Below are 17273 nucleotides of genomic sequence, written 5' to 3'. Positions count from 1 at the left end.
CTCAGTGGCTTGGAGGGTCTCAGATGTGAATATTCTTGTTTATCTGCTCAGGTTTGTAAGAGACTCTTAAGACAGAACAGATAATTCCTCAGCTCCTTGGTTGAATGAACTCCCTGGAATGGGTCGTGGCCCTCAAGTTAGGACCAGAAGCCAGAGGCTCTGTGTGCTGCCTTTGGGAGATTTAGGGTCAGAAGAAAAAATTAATTAGAAGGAGAGACACCCCTACTTCCTCCCTTTTGTCCCCGGCAGGGGGGCCAGGGCACAGTGAGGAGACCTGCTCAGGTTGACCAAGTCTATTAAAGCAAGAGACAGTATCTCGGAAGCCTCCTAACCTCCTTCCAGCCAGGTCCACTGGGTGGTGTCTCCTGTTCCTGGGAGGCATGTGCTGTCAAGTAAGGAACCCAAATTGGGAGTTAGCCGAGGCCTCTGCTTAGCAGCTGGGTGTCCACGGGCAAGTCACTCAGCCCCTCAGCTTTCCTCTGACATGAGACAGCATTCTTGTGGCTTTCCTGAGGGGTAGATGGCCTGAGACATGGGAAACACTCTGTTAACAGTAGTTCCCTCCTCCATCCAGCCAGAAATACCTTTCCCCCCTAAAGACTGCCACCCAGCCCCAGGGCACAGCTCAATAAAGTCCCCATAAAATTCAGCTTCTCTGGGCCCAGCTTCGGAAATTACAGCGAGTTGATTCATCACATTGTTTGAATTACGGCAATATGAAAATACAGAAAACCCACCGGGAGTCAGCCTTTTCCCATATATAAAACAGGGTTATGATCCCATATAAACTTTTAAAAGAGAATACTTTAGTTTATATCTGCATGCATATGATTGAGGGGGAAAAGAAGGAACAAGAAAAGAAAAGAGGACACGTTGGCAAAGAACATAATTCAAACCAACACTCCTGCTTATTAGTCCCTCAGGTCCCTTTTCTTTATCTTCATTCTCATCTTCATAACATTCTGGATCTGGCGCCCGCACTAGGCGGCTACTCTGGGCTGGGGCTTCAGAGTCTGGCTGCCTCCCCAGGATCCCTCAGTCCATCCTCTCTCCTCCATCTCCGCTGCCATAGCCTGCATCCCAGTCACCAGCATCCCTGTCCCGGACCACTGACCACCTTGCAATGAGTCATCCCATGACCTTGCAGGCTGCAGCCAGGAGGATGGGAGAGAGTGGAGGAGCAAGGCAAGGGACACGATTCAGTTTTTTCCCCCATGGAAGACCTTCAGAGGCCCTAGTGCCCTTGGGAAAAAGTGAACTCCTGACCCATCCTGCCGGCTCCCCACCACCCAGGTCTGCCTCTCCAGATTCTTCTCTTTTGCCTTGAACATTCCCTTCTCTGCTCTCTCTGCGTGGAAGACTCTCTCCTCTAACATCTGCTTCTCCCCTTTGCTTTCTCCTACCCATCCTTTAAGACTCAGTTATATATAACTTCCTCTGGGAACATTCAGAAATGATCCTAAGTTCAATGAAGCTGTTTTCACTTCGAAGCTGTGAGCTGTGCAAGGGCAATGACCAAACCTATTTGTTCATCATTCTATCCCTAGTACTTGGCAAAGTACTTTCTTGCATGATGGACGCTCAAAAAAAAAAAAATATGTTTTGCGTTGTGATTACAGACTTTAGTCCCAAAGTGGGTTCTGCCATCATTGCTACCCAAGGTCACTTCAGTGATAACTTTACCACCATTCTTATCTGTAAAATGGGCATAAAGATACTTACTTACAGTATTGTTGGGAGAATCAACACAAGTTAGTAAAGTGTACAGCCCATAATTATGGATTTCCTTTCTTGAGCGTCTATTCTTATTACAAGGTTTTGGGGACAGAAAGAAATGTCTAACGTTGTGTGGCCATCAGTCATGATAAATTATTCAGCACTGGCTAATGCCCACCAAAGAGGTACAGTGGTAAATTCTTGGATCAGGGTTCTGTTTACACTTGGAAGAGAAGGAATATCAGTTGTTAGTTTTCAAATGAGACCTCCTCTTGCATGGCAGCACATGAAAGAATTGCCTGGGCGTGAGTCCAAGGTTCTGTATGCAACATATGTGGATATTCAAATACAATTTCATTTATTCATGTCCCCACCTGTCAAGAGCCCACTTCCAAATAAGAAAATACAACTGATTAGCCTCATGGTGAAGGTGTAAATTAAATGATAATTGTTAACTTATTTTTCCACTATCTTTCCTTTCTCTATCCTTATATGTTCATCCTTTTCATAGGGAACAGCAAAGATGGCTGAGCATCAAACTCTCCTAAATGAGCATGAGAGATTTCCCTGGGTACCAATCTTCTTACCAAAGCCTCCTAGAGTTTTGGATTTGGGCAAAAGCACTTGAGATGGTATCTGAAGGAATTCTTGGCAAAGTGGGCTGGCAGGAGGTCCCAAGGTTTGGAGATTAAAAACAGGCTACAAGATTATTAAAAGATCTTTCCCCACTGGTTCACCATGTTGTGCTTTAAACCATGTATCTACATGGGTTGCTTCATGTGATCTTTGTGCACAACTCTGATACTGCACAAGCTGGGGTTATCCAACTCATTTTACAGAGGAAAGAAAGGGGCTCAGAAATTTGCCCAAGGCCGACCAGTTAATGGCAGTACCAAAATTAACTTTAGTTTTCTGAATCAAAGCCCCCTGCTTGTCCTATATTGACTTTGCTCAGACAGGCTGAGTCCCAAGTTCCTCTTCTTATCCTCCTCCTCCCTCAGTCTGGAGGTCTGATGGGGGCGGGATGCTTCTTGCACTGCCCCTCGTCTCTGCTGTCGGTCTCTGCCCCTGAAGCCCATCCTGCCCACCTCCCCAGAGAGGGCTCCTCACTTTCCCTCTGTCTTGGTTCATCCAGTGGGCTTATGCGTAACGAATGGTGCAATGTGATATGGTTTGAACCACAGGGAAGGAAGATTTACATTGTGGGTTTCTGCTTAACTACATGGTGTCAAGGGAGCAGGCTGGAAAGGGACGTGTCTAGCCACAACCAGGTAGCTTCTGGGTATTTTGCTTCTCATAACCACATGAGTACATATTCTTATCCCTGTTTCATGGGTAATGAGTTGCATTACTATGAAAAGCAGATCTTGCCTGCACAGGGAAAGGGAAAGTTACCAGAGCATTTATCGAGTGCTTACTATGTGCTGGCACTTCACACACTTACAGTTGGCTGAATCCTCACAAAAGCTGATGGAGGAAGGAATGGGCGATCCTATTTTACAGATGAGGCAGCCACTTCAGCGAAGTGGGGTAGTAGGTTCATCTAGGGAACCCATGGTCGGATTCAAAGCCCATGATTTGGCCCCTACTGTCCCAAACCAGACTGGCTGCCCGTAGGCCCTGTTTAATAAGAGGATGTCAGTTCAAGTCAGAACTGTCTGACAAGCAGGGGTGAAGAGGAAACAGCCTGTAACTATTTGATGGGGATGAAGGAAGGGATTATGAGGGGGTGAACAAACAGGAAGCAACTGTGATACAAACAAGGAAAATGTAGGAAAAATTCCAGGAAGTCAAACTCTTATAGAGCTGTTTGCAACAGACATGATGAGAAAGTCATTCTCTGGCCTGAAAACCACAAGCTCTGGGGAAAAATGTCATACTGAACTTCAGGAACTCTTTGAAGAGTTCCATCTAATCGGTTGGTTCATGCCCATCAAGTCTCTACCACGAACCAACACTACCCTGGGCACAGCAGGTTTGAGGTTGAACAAAACTCATTTCCTGCCCTTGGGCTGCACGTTATTGAAAGGTTATAGAGAGAAGACACATGTGTTACTGTGGTGAGCTATGTATAAACTGATAAGGGCTACAACTTTGGAAAGTGCAAAGTTGGAGGAGTTATAAAGGACAGAGCATCTCTGCCTGGGGAAATCAGAGAAGGCTTCGTAGAAGAGACGATGTGAGCAGGACCTCAAAGAAGGAGTTGACATTCTCCAAATGGAGATGCGAGCAGAGCGTGTTACAGGCACAAGGAAGAGCATGGCAAAGGCACAAAAACATGTGCATGGCAGATTCAGGGAAGAATGGGCAGTCATACATATAAGTGCATGAAAAGTTTATGTACATATATATATACACACACACACATAAAATGTGGCTATTCCAGTTCTTTAATGCCTATGTCACCCAACCCTGTGCTTGGAACACAAAACACAGACTTCACTCAAAAGGACTGGTGAAGGAGTGCAGATGGCCAAATATATAGTGGAGAATCAGCACTTTGCTGCCAGTAGAGTCTATCCAGCATTACTTCTCGTCCAGGATCCCAACCAGTGTCATCCCAGGAAAGCTGTCACTTAGGATGCAGTGAGGCGGTTAACCACAGCAGACTGTGGAGCCAGAATGTCCAGGTCTGAAGCTGGCCCTGCTGCTTCCTAGTTGTGTCACAGAATAGCCTCTGTGTGTCTCATTTCCCTTGTTTATAAAGGGGGATAACAATCTCCTAGGGTTGTTGGGGCTTAAACTTGACCATTTTGTGGTTATATGAAGCAATGCAGTCTCCCTCTCTAGGTCCTTTTGAAGTTCATGGGATAAAACATGACTGACTTTGGATAACTGTTTCTGCTTTATTCCCCACCTTTTGAGGCACAGAGAATAATTACTTGAATGGGATCTCAGAGAGCTTTTAGTCCAACTTCCTGACTTTGGAAAGTTGGCCAAGTTACTGTGTGGTCCTGGGCAGGACACTGAGCTGTAATACCTGGGCCCTAGTGGCTAAGAGGCAACACGGCACTGAAGCATCTAGCAACACTGAATACTAAATACTGAAAACACCAAGTTCCCACAATGCACGGGGCCCTGTTGTGCTTTCCAAATGCTGACTTGTTCATTGCTCCCAACAATCTCATGAGGCAGCAACTATGATCATTTTTGTTTTACCCATAAAGACAGACGCTGAGGTGTAGAGAAGGTGAATGACCTTCCCAAAGTCATAGCTGGTACTTGTTAGAGGCAGTCTGACCCCAGAGCAGGTGCTTCTCTGCCATATTATTTCATCTCTCTATAGCAACAACAGGAATGGCTTCCTCTGCTGTCCCTATTCCAGACTTCTTAGGAATGTGACAGAAGATTTGGGAAAAGAAAATCTACTGTATAGCTTATGTAATCAAAAACTATAAAGTGCTGTTATGTCACAGTTAGGAAACATAAAGATGCATACAATGTATCTTAAGTGATCTGGAAAACATTTTTTTCCCATTTTTTTCTCAATGTGATTATTTTTTAGAGTTTTACTCAAGTATAATGGATTTACAAGGTTGTTATTTGGTTATACATTATTTTTCAGATTCTTTTCCCATATAGATTATCACAGAATATTAAATAGCATTCCCTGTGCTATACGGCAGGTCCTGATGGCCAGTCATTCTAGAAAATGTAATATAAAATATTCTGTTAGAATGGATATGTGTATGACTGGATCACTTTTTTGTATAGCAGAAATTATCACAACCTTTTAACTTCTATAAAACTTAAAAAAACTCTCTTAGCTACTTTGGTTTGTTTTTTGATCATTTTATGCCCTTGGCTTAAGCTGATCCCTGTGTTCCTGAGTTGCCAAGAAGGACTGTTCACATGGCAGGGGTTTCTGATCAGTGTTCTCAGTGGACATGGAGTGATTACTGCCTTGACTACGGAGAGGGGGGAATGAGGCAGCTGGGAGCTCATTTCCATTTTCTTTCCTTCTGGCCAGCCTCACTCTTGGCCAAAAGGGCCCTAGGGTCTAAACAGTTCCTGAGAATCCCTGAAATTCATTTAGTTTCCATCCTCCCTGACGTCACTGTCTCCAGACCTCATTTTCTTCTTAGGATATCTTAGCCTGATTTTGAGAAAAGCCCCGTTACAGAGAGCCCTGGATGGCATGTTGGGAATAGTTCTGTCCAGGAGTCAGGGTATCAGGCCGTTGGGTAGGGCTGGGCCACTGATTCACTGGGTTGTCCTGGGAAAGTCATTGCTTGCCTATGGTTCTTATTTTTCCCTTCTGTAAAATGAGGAAGGTGAGTCAATAATCTGGAAGGTTTCTTCCGGCTTGAGTACTTACAATGTAGCATCCATCTACTTTCAGTCATAAACTAAGCATATTTTGTATTGTTGAACTTGTTAAGTTGATGCATAAAGTCTAGAACACAGAAACATGAACTGAGGTAGAGCTAACACAGCACCCCCAGTCCCAACTCTGCTGTTCTAAACTACCACGGGCATTTTGGGTGGTAGCTTAGGTGATTTCAAAATAGATTGGACAGCTGAATGCAAAGCAATAAAACTAGAACACACCCTCACACCATGAACAAAAATAAACTCAAAATGGCTGAAAGACTTAAATATACGACAGGACACCATAAAAGTCCTAGAAGAAAACATAGGCAAAACACTCTCTGACACCAACATCATGAATATTTTCTAAGGTCACTCTCCCAAAGCAATAGAAATTAGAGTAAAAATAAACCCATGGGACCTAATCAAACTGACAAGCTTTTGCACAGCAAAGGAAACCAAAAAGAAAACAAAAAGACAACTTTCAGAATGGGAGAAAATAGTTCCAAATGATGCAACCGACAAGGGCTTAATCTCTAGAATATATAAGCAACTTATACAACCCAACAGCAAAAAAGCCAATCTATCAATGGAAAAATGGGCAAAAGACCTGAATAGACATTTCTTCAAGGAAGATATACAGATGGCCGGCAAAGACATGAAAAAAATGTTCAACATCGTTGATTATAAGAGAAATGCAAATCAAAACTACCATGCGATACCACCTCCCACCAGTCAGAATGGCCATCATTAATAAATCCACAAATAACAAGTGCTGGAGGGGGTGTGGTGAAAAGGGAACCCTCCTACACTGTTGGTGGGAATGTAAACTGGTACAGCCACTATGGAGAACCTTAGAAATCTATACATAGAACTTCCATATGGGACTTGGAGAAAAGACTTGTGGCTGCCTGATGGGAGGGGGAGGGAGTGGGAGGGATCGGGAGCTTGGACTTATCAGACACAACTTAGAATAGATTTACAAGGAGATCCTGCTGAATAGCATTGAGAACTTTGTCTAGATACTCATGTTGCAACAGAACAAAGGGTGGGGGAAAAAATGTAATTGTAATGTATACATGTAAGGATAACCTGACCCCCTTGCTGTACAGTGGGAAAATAAAAAAATTTAAAAAAAAAAAGGAACTTCCATATGACCCCACAATCCCACTCTTGGGCTATATCTAAACTAAACTCTACTTAAAAGAGACACATGCACCCGCATGTTCATTGCAGCACTATTCACAATAGCCAGGACATGGAAACAACCCAAATGTCCATCAACAGATGATTGGATTCAGAAGATGTGGTATATATACACAATGGAATACTACTCATCCATAAAAAAGAATGACATAATGCCATTGCAGCAACATGGATGGAACTAGAGAATCTCATACTGAGTGAAATGAGCCAGAAAGACAAAGACAAATACCATATGATATCACTTTTAACTGGAATCTAATATCCAGCACACATGAACCTTTCCACAGAAAAGAAACTCATGGACTTGGAGAAAAGACTTGTGGCTGCCTGCTGGGAGGGGGAGGGAGTGGGAGGGATCGGGAGCTTGGACTTATCAGACACAACTTAGAATAGATTTACAAGGAGATCCTGCTGAGTAGCACTGAGAACTATGTCTAGATACTCATGTTGCAACAGAACAAAGGGTGGGGGAAAAATGTAATTGTAATGTATACATGTAAGGATAACTTGATCCCCTTGCTGTACAGTGGGAAAATAAAATAAAAAAAATTCTTTGACACTTGTCCCTCCACTAGATACAGCCTAATTCCCCTACCCTGTGTGACTTCCAAACTTTTGGTCATGAAACACATCAAGATTCTTTCTTGCTGTTCTTAGATTGCTCACCCTGGGGGGAGCCAGCTGCTACGTTGTGGAGATACTCAAGTAGCTACATGAAAGGATCTGTTTGGTGAGGAACTGAGACCCCCTGTCAAGAGCTATGTGAGTGAGCTGCCTAGGGAGCAGATTCTCCTGCCTCAACCAAAGCTTCAGATGACTGTAACCCCAGCTGATATTTGACTGCCACCCATGGAAGATCCTGTCATGACCATTCTGTTTTAGCTTGTACCTGGATTCCTGACTTGCAAAAACTGTGTGAGATAATAAATATTTGCTGTTTTGAGCTGCTAGATTTTGAGATAATTTGTTACACAGCAACAGATAGCTAATACATCAGTGGTTGCTTTCACTAGTGATGGTGGTGGTAGAGTAACCATGACCTGTAACCCTGCCCCTGTGTCACTGTAACTTTACTGTCTGGGGACTGATTGAACGATATCCTTGGCCCAGAAAGAGTTTAAAAAGGCAGGACCTGGGGCTCTTTATCTTCCAACCCCAGGCTTAGAATAGATCATATTTGGGGAATATTTCTGTCCCTGGACCAAGAAATATGAGTGTCTCTTCTGGGCCAACAGACTGATGGCTTGGAATTATGTGAATCTTGACTGAAGTTCCCTCTCTGAGCTCACTCCCTATTCTAGTAATTTCCCCACCCCTCTCTCCTCTACCTTGACCACCACATTGGTTTTTACAACTCTGAGGGAGCTCTGTGATCAATTATATATGTCTGCCATGAGTGTGAGAGGGAGGGTGGTAGCATGCATATCAGATAACCTCTGTTTTTAGTATGAAGCCCATAGTTTTATCTCTCAGTCCTTTCTCTGTGGCACCTAGTGTTAGACCTCCTGTAGGATAAGGAAAAGTTTATGGTTTGCTGTTGTTATCAGTGTATATCTTCTCAGATGATTTAAAGAAAATCTCTGGTATTTGGAAATGTTACAAGTTAGAGTCCAGTCAGCTCCATGGTTCCACTGAGTCTCAGTGACTATTGAGTGAGCTGGGCAGGGCTCAGCGTTGCTCCTATTATATGGGAAGGGAAACAGAAGCTTGGAAAATGCATCTTTTCAAGGACTATCTCTGTGACTCTGTTTTGTGACTGGATTCTGTCTTCAACAGTATTCTATCAAGATTCAGGCTCATGTAATTTTTTAAGGCTTTAGTTTCAGCTTAAAACTAAAAACGTCTCCCTTATTACTGCTTGGGATGGTTAAGTATATTTGTTGGGAGTCTAGAACACTTTGCCCATCTAGGATGGGAGGAAGAGAAAGCAAATGTGTGTGAATGGTAGGAGGTCTCCCCAGGATTGAGCCTCTTTTGCCTTTTCCTGCTTTGGTGCACCATAATAATAATAATAAAAAAGTGACTTGTGGCATTTTTCAAGAGTAGTAACCCCCCTATTTAGGTGATATTGCAGCTTACAGAAGACTTTCCTATCCTGATCCCTTTCGTTTCTTATCCCAAGCTCCTGTGGGAAGTATTGGCATTACTCCCTGTGATGGTTCATTTTATGCATCAGCTGGATTGTACCCATATATTTATTTGGTTAAAAGCCAGTCTGGGTGTTTCTGTGGAGGTATCTTTTTAGATGAGATTAACATTTAAATCAGTAGCTTTTCAGTAAAGCAGAGTATCCTCTATAATGTGGTGGGACTTGTACAATCAGTTGAAGACTTTAAGGAAAAATAGGCTGATGGCTCCAAAAGAAGAGGGAATTTTCTCTCTAGACTGTCTTTATATTTGAGTTACAATATAGCTCTTCCTTGGGTCTGCCAGCCTCTGCCATTGTGTAATCCAGTTCCTTAAAATCTCTCTTTCACTCTCTCTGTATACAGTTGACTCTTGAATGACATGGGTTTAAACTGCACAGGTCTATTCACACATTTTTTTTTTCAATAAATATGGTACCTATATTTTCACTTTATACATCTTTAAGTTATTGTGGGGAAAGGTTAGTATTTGATTGGAGATCACAATATGTGGAATCAAAATAACTAAGGTTTGAGTCCTGATTCTATCTGATGGTTTCAGTTTCCTGAAGTTGAGTGAGTCGTTTATCAATTCCTTTGTTCCTGAGGCAGAAATAGCAGTACCTATAATTCTACCTTCCCCAGAGGCCTCTAGTTTTAATATTTTGGAGCATCCCCCCCCCCCGTGCTTTATCGTCCCTTTTCTCTTCCTTTGTGACCAATCTCATGATCTATTTTGGGTAATGGTAACAATAACAAATAACAACAACTCTATTTCTCACCACATTCCAGATTCTGTTTTAAGCACTCACTACTGGTGTTAGCTAATTTAATCCAGTCAGCTTCACAAGGTAGGTACTGTTATTATTGACATTACAGTTGAGGGGAGTGAGAAGGAGGGCAGGTAATTAATTTGCCCAAGGTTACACAGCTAGTAAGTGGTGAAGCCAGGATTTGAACTTGGGGAGTGTAGCTCTGGAGCCTGTATTCCTAAGGTGCTGATTGCAGGGACGGTGGATTCTGGAGAGAGAAAAGCAAGATAGGAAGTTGGAAGCTGTTTAGCCATGTCTCCCATCTTCTTAGCAAGGTGGGGGTGGAAAGAGAGGCTTTGGGGCCAATGAATCTAACTTTAGGCCATGGCTCTAATTTATGTGACCAGCCTCTACAGCCTTTCATAATCCTCATTTATAGATGAGGAATTAGCGACTTAACTCTCCCTTTCAGTGGTGCCATTAAGACCAGTGGTAAGATACTTCAAGTGTCTAGTGTGGTACCTACACATCATTATTGCTTGAGAAACAGAAGTTCTTGGGGTTGTTAATGAAGGCCTTGCCTGACCAAGAAATAAATTCCCAGAGGCAGCTCTGCTGGTGAGTGGCAGAGGCACGGCTCAGGAGGAGATTGAAGAAATAAATGGAGAGAGAAGAAAGGGATTCAGGGTCATCTGCCAACGTTGGTGGCCCCTGACATAGTGCCTCCCAACAGACCTGTAAAATCCTTCAGGGCAGGGACATTGCTTTTCCATTCATTCATTCCTTCATTCAACAAATATTTTTAAAGCACCTATGTGCCAAAATCTATTCCAGGTACCAGGGCTATATATTAGTGAACAAAAAAGAATAATAACCCCCCAAACTCTGCCCTCCTGGAAGTTACACTGTATTGGGGGAAGAGAGACAACAGATAATAAACGTAACAAAAAAGTAAATGACTGAGTATGTTCTAAAATGAGAAGTGCTTTGGGGCTAATAGAGTGGGTTAGGGGGATTGGGAATGCTGGGGGTAGGACAGCTAACATTTTAAAGGGAAGTTAACTTTTGCCCAGAGACTTGAAGGAGGAAGCCATGCATATATCTGGCACAAACGTTCTAGGCAGAGACACAAATCCGCCAAGGAGGCCAGCATGGCCAGAGTTGAGCGAGCCCAGAGGAGAGCAGCAAAGGGTGAGGCCAGAGTGGTGACAGGCTCCTGGACCATAGGGACTAAAGTGCAGTCTTAAGCTTTGGCTCATATGCCGAGCAAAATGAGGAGCCAGCTGAGGATTCTGAGTAGAGAAATAACTATCCATCTTTTTAATTAAATGGGTCACCGTTAGCAGTGTGGTTGGGAATGGACCTTAGGGGGAAGTGTTGGCAGCAGGGAGGCTAGTGAGGATGCTGTTGCATAAATCCAAGCTGGAGGGGATGTTGGCTCTGACCAGGTGGTAACAGAGGTGGTGGGAAGTGGTCAGACGCCTGCTCTCCTTTGAAGGTAAGCCCAGCCTGGTGTTCTGACAGTTTGGGAGTGGAAAGGAGAGAAAGAAAGAAAGGTCACGGATGGCCCCGATCTACTGGCCTGTCCAACCAGAAGGACAAAAGTGGAGATGGAGCAGGGTTTGGGAAGGAGGTCAGGAGTTCAACTTTGGAGATACTGAGTCTGAAATATCTATTCAGTACCTAAGAGGAGATGTTGAGTAGGCAGATGTGTGAAGGATTTAGAAGAAAAGTCTGGGGTGAGGATGTTTATTGAGGAGTAGTCAGAATATGGTTGGTAGGAGTTCCCGTCATGGTGCAGCAGAAATGAATCCAACTAGGAACCATGAGGTTGCAGGTTTGATCCCTGACCTCGCTCAGTGGGTTAAGGATCTGGTGTTGCCATGAGCTGTGGTGTAGGTTGCAGATGAGGCTCAGATCTGGCATTGCTGTGGCTCTGGCATAGGCTGGCGGCTACAGCTCTGATTAGACCCCTAGCCTGGGAACCTCCATATACCGTGGGTGTGGCCCTAAAAACACCAAAGACAAATATATATATACGGTTGGTAAAAGCATTTAACTGTGTGAGATCAAGTATCTAACTGCCCATCTATGTATTTATCTATGTATCTCTGTATCTATATATGTATCTGTCCCTGACTCTCTCTCTCTTTCTTGGGAAGAGATAGGAGGAAACTAAGAATGGAGCCCCATAGCCCTCCAATTTTAGGAGACAGGGAGAAGAGAAGGAACCAGCAGAAGAGACTGAGCAGGAGTGAGATAGGAGGGGAATCAAGAGAATGTTGGAAGCCAAATTAAGCAAGAACATCAAGGAGGAAGGAGGAATGAGCTGTGTCAAAAGTGGCTCTTAGCTCAAGGGAATGATAGTTGGATTTAGTGCATGTGGCTATCCGTGACCTTGACAGAGTCATTTCCATGGGGTGTGGGGTGAAAACAGGACTGGAGAGGGTCAGTGAAATTTCAGGGAGAACGTTGAGCTAGGAAGAATCCCGAAGCTCTTTTAAGGAGTCCTGTAAAGGGGAGCAGAGAAATGGGGCAGTAGCTGGAGGAGCATGAAGAGTCAGTCAGGGTTTTGTAAAGGTGGGAAGGATACAGGGGTTTGCATGCTGATGGGAAAGGCATAGGGAAATTTGATTGTGTAGGAGGGAAAGGAGGCAGTTTCTTCATGGTACAGACCATCTCCAGTGACAGGAGGGATGGCAGAACCTGTAGGCCCAGGTGCAGGGTGGTGGGTAGATGTGGGGGTGTGAGTCTGTGAAAGTTTTCTCCAGAGGACACCTGCTTTCTCGGTGCCCAAGAGACAGTAAGACCAGCCAAGAGGGAAGAGCTGCTAGAGATTTGAGGGAAAAGGAAAAGGTGTGGAGTACAGTCAGCCCTCTGTGCCCATGGATTCCACCAACCATGCATTCAACCAACCATGGATCAAAAATATTTGGGAAAAAATTTCCGGAAAGTTCCACTAAGCAAAACTTGGATTTACTGAGCTTCCACAACGATTTACATAGCATTTCCATTGTATTTCTAATTATTTTCATGACATTTATATTGTATTAGGTATTATAAGAAGTCTAGAGATGATTTAAAGTATGCTGGAGGATGTATGCAGGTTATATGCAAGTATTCATTTTATATAAGGAACTTGAGTACTGGTGGATTTCGGTATCTGATGAGGGCATGGAACCAACCCCCTCTCCGCCCCTTCACAGTTACTGAAGGATGACTGTAACCTCTAGTTTCCCCCTTTGTCCCTTGTATAAGATTGGGCACAGGAAAAATGGTAAAAAGACTCAAGGCATAGAATTGAACTGGATTTCTGGAATGATGCCTTCCCTGTGCACTGACTTTGGCATCTGATGGGCTTTGAATCTTGGCTACACTCCTCCCCAGATGGGTAGCTTCAAGGAGGTCATTGTCGCCTCTTCACTTCATGCCTCTCATCTGGAAAGAGGGGGCTAAATGAGGTTACCAGTCGTAAGTGCCCAGCTGGGACCTGGCATGCCATGGATGCTGCAGCAAGCCCATTTCCATTTTCTAGGCATTATTGCTGCGTTAGCCCAGTGACTGTGCAATGACCTTGGAGTCTGAGAATTTTCCATTTTTGCACTGTAGTAAACTAGAGATAATATAACAGTAGATTTCAACCAACCACACTAGACCGACTCCTAATTTTATTTCTCTTAAAAATGGAAGAAAAGATTATGTGAATTCAGATTTACTATCTTCTGAGCAAATTGCCAGGCTTTTCGCTTTCTCAATAAATAAAGGGTAGAGTGCACAATTACAAAAGACAGACAAGCAGGACCAGCCAGGCAACTGGCTGGCGACTTTCATGTAAGTTGCTCTGCTCCTTTGCATCTCAGATCCCTCATCTGCTACAAGAGGAATGGCACCTCCTGTTGGGGCAGGGGTAGGGCCTGAAGGAAACAGTGCTAGACAGCAGATACAAAAGCTTTTTGCAAACCCTGGAGCATTTGAAAGCACCCAGGCAGTGGCCTGTGTAGCCCCGAAGATGGGGGAGCTCCTATGTAGCCCAGCTGTTCCCAGCTTCGGGTGTGGCCCCAGCACATCTCAGCCCAGAGCTGCTTTCACAACAGAGTGTTCCAGCAGCCTCTGGGGCAGCCTCACATGCCTCTCTTGGTTCTGACCTTTGCAATATTTCCCAACAGAACCAAGATATGCCGCTTATACTCTGGACTGGAGATAAAGTACAACAAGGTCAGGTTGCCCAGACCTTGAAGGAACAGATGGCAAGAATCACAGCACTCCCTCCCACCTCTCCCAGTCCTCCTGGAGAAACCCTAGCAGGCTGCGGCCAGAACCATGGCTCCCAGACCCCGCTTTCCCCAGACTCGCAGAAGAGAGTGGATTCTCAGTGGTAGACTCAGTGGCTTCGGAAACTGTGGTCCTGGGTTTGAATTTGAGGCTGATCATACATCCTGCTTTGCCTTGGCCTGTCCAGTTCAGGCCTGTTGAGCTGCGTACTGATGGTTAGCACCTCTTTTCTTTGCCACAGGTGTCCCTGTTGGGGTGAGAAATTGCAAAGTCATCCTGTGGATTTGTGACCCTTGCTTCAACTTTTTTGAACCTTCCTTTCCACAACTGAAAAATAGAAACCATCCTTTATACACTGTAGGATTATTGTGGCTATTTCTACATCACTTAATAAAGCTGATTAAATAAGATATGAAGACTAGTAATTTAATGCTTTGAATACACTGCTCTGGTTTAAGTTCCCACCTTCTTGTCTCCTAACTCTTTAAATAAAATTCTAGCTGATTGTGTGAGCTCTGGTCCAACTGGTCTAAAACTTTAGGGACCATCAGAATCTCCTGCAAGTTTTATTTATTTATTTTAAAAATTGAAGTATGGTTGATTTACAGTGTTTCAGGTATATAGCAAAGTGATTCAGTTTATATATATATTTTTTTCTTTTTTCTGATTTTTTACATAATAGATTATTATAAGATATTGAATGTACTCCCCTGTGCTATACAGTAGGTCCTTGTTGTTTATATACAGGGGTGTGTATCTGTTAATCTCAAATTCCCAATTTATTCCTCCCTCCTTTCCACCTTTGGTAATCGTAAGTTTGTTTTCTATGTCTTTGAGTCTATTTCCGTTTTGTAAATAATTTCATTTATATCGTTTTTTAGGTTCCTCGTATAAGTGATATCATATGATATTTGACTTTCTTTGTCTGACTTACTTCACTTAGCATGATGATCTCTTGGTTCGTCCGTGATGCTGCAAATGGCATTATTTCATTCTTTGTAATGGCTGAGTAGTGTTCGTGTGTGTGTGTGTGTGTGTGTGTGTGTGTGTGTGTGTGTATGCATCTTTTTTTTTTTTTTTTTGTCTTTTGTCTTTTTAGGGCTGCACCCGTGACATATGGAGGTTCCCAGGCTACGGGTCCAATCGGAGCTGTAGGGGCTTGCCTACACCACAGCCACAGCAACACGGGATCTGAGCCGCGTCTGTGACCTATACCACAGGTCATAGCAACGCCAGATCCTCAACCCACTGAGTGAGGCCGGGGATTGAACTCTCGTCTTCATGGATGCTAATTGGGTTCTCTACCCTCTGAGCCATGACGGGAACTCCGCCTTTTTTTTTTTTTTTTTAATAGGCAAGAAATTTTAATAGATTTCTTAAAATTAGATGCTTGTGAGAGATATAAGCAGGCAAGTGAGGAGACTCTGCCCTGAGGATTAGGTGGGCTACATTTTTCTAATCCAAGGAAAATGGGGAGGGGGAAAGCCTGCCTTCTTCCTCATTCTTCAGGTAGACATCAGGCTTACACCATTAGCTCTGCCTTCGTATTGGGTAAGAGAGTATTTGAACCTATGAGGTCAAACTAGGGCTGTCATGGTGCTTATTCAAATCAGCAGAAGGGTGGTCACATAGGCTAGACATGTCGAATCATCTCAGGATTCCGTATGATGAGGGTCTCCTGCTTTGGAATGTCATCTTTCCCTTAAATTCCTGTCCTTGGTCCTCAGGATCATTATCCTGCTGAACTTGAATGCAGGCCTCATTTCATCTCTCACTTAATGGCCTGAGTCATATCTCGTGCTCTCATTTATGGTTTTAGAGTTACGCAAGCCTTATCCATCCACCTGCGGATGCGGCCCCTGCAGGTCTTGTTAAACCAGATTGCTAGACCTGTCCGTCCGCAGAGTTTGTGATTCCTTACATCCTGGGTGGGAGGGTGCTTCGGACTTGGCATTTCCAACAAGCTCCCAGATGGAGCGGATGCTGCTGGTCTGGGGACCATGCTGAGAGCCACTGGTCTAGATTCTCCCCTTCTGTTCATTTCTCTGCTCCTGCCACAATGATCTTTCCAAAATGCTAGTCAGTCCACGTTGCGTTGCTCGTACTATTTAAAACTTTGCAGTGGTTGTCTGGTGCCCTAAAGAAAAGGCCCACCTCCTTCTTCCCTGTTGCCTCGACCCCCTGTTGCCTCTGAGGGGAAGGCCGAGATCTTAGGGAAGAACTCAGGTGTCAGGCAGGGTGCTCTCTGTGACTGTGACTTTGGGCAAGTAGCGGATCTCCTTTGTACCTGTGGAAACTGAGCATAGCAATGTTAGGAATTCTCTCCTTGTCGCAGAGCTGGGAAGGCTAAGTGAACCATGTGGAGGGCATGCAGCTCTGTGGCTGCCCCATGGCAAGTCCTTAGAGTCTGCCTGTATAGTCTCCAGTGCCTCCCGCTGCCTGCCTGACCTGCCTCCCTGTCCCCCGGGCTCTGATGGCTGGTGCGGACAGGAAGCTGTTAAGTGTCATTGGAAGGGCACACACTAGTCCAGGTCTCTAAGAGCAGTGTGATCAGGGAGGGCTTCCTGGAGGAAGTGAAACATGGGTGTCCCTTTCAGTATGGCCTCCAGCTTGCTGTTTTCTCTTCCCTGTTTCATTTTTCTCATGGGATTTTTCTTTCATTCATTCTTTCATGTATACAACAACTGTGAATCAAGTAGCTCCTCAGTGTCAGACACTGAGCTGGGGACCCAGCGGAGAAGGAGGCTGTAAGCACTGGCAGGCAGACTGTGCTGTAAGGACCAGGTGCCCTGGCTTTGGAGTAGGGGAACCTGGGATCAAAGGTTAACCCCACTTGACCTTGCCATAGCTTCATGAGCTTGCACATGCTAGGGCACGTGCCTAGCTTTGT

At 44.3% G+C, this 17273-nt stretch overlaps 1 pseudogene; it reads right to left on the bottom strand.

Moving 5' to 3' along the window:
- Positions 1 to 16385, bottom strand: part of LOC100512969 — a 32900-nt pseudogene extending 16515 nt beyond the window's left edge.

The sequence above is a fragment of the Sus scrofa genome, chromosome 6 (genome assembly GCF_000003025.6).
Source record: "Sus scrofa isolate TJ Tabasco breed Duroc chromosome 6, Sscrofa11.1, whole genome shotgun sequence".
Taxonomy (NCBI): Eukaryota; Metazoa; Chordata; class Mammalia; order Artiodactyla; family Suidae; genus Sus; species Sus scrofa.
This window is presented reverse-complemented; position numbering and strand designations above follow the sequence as displayed.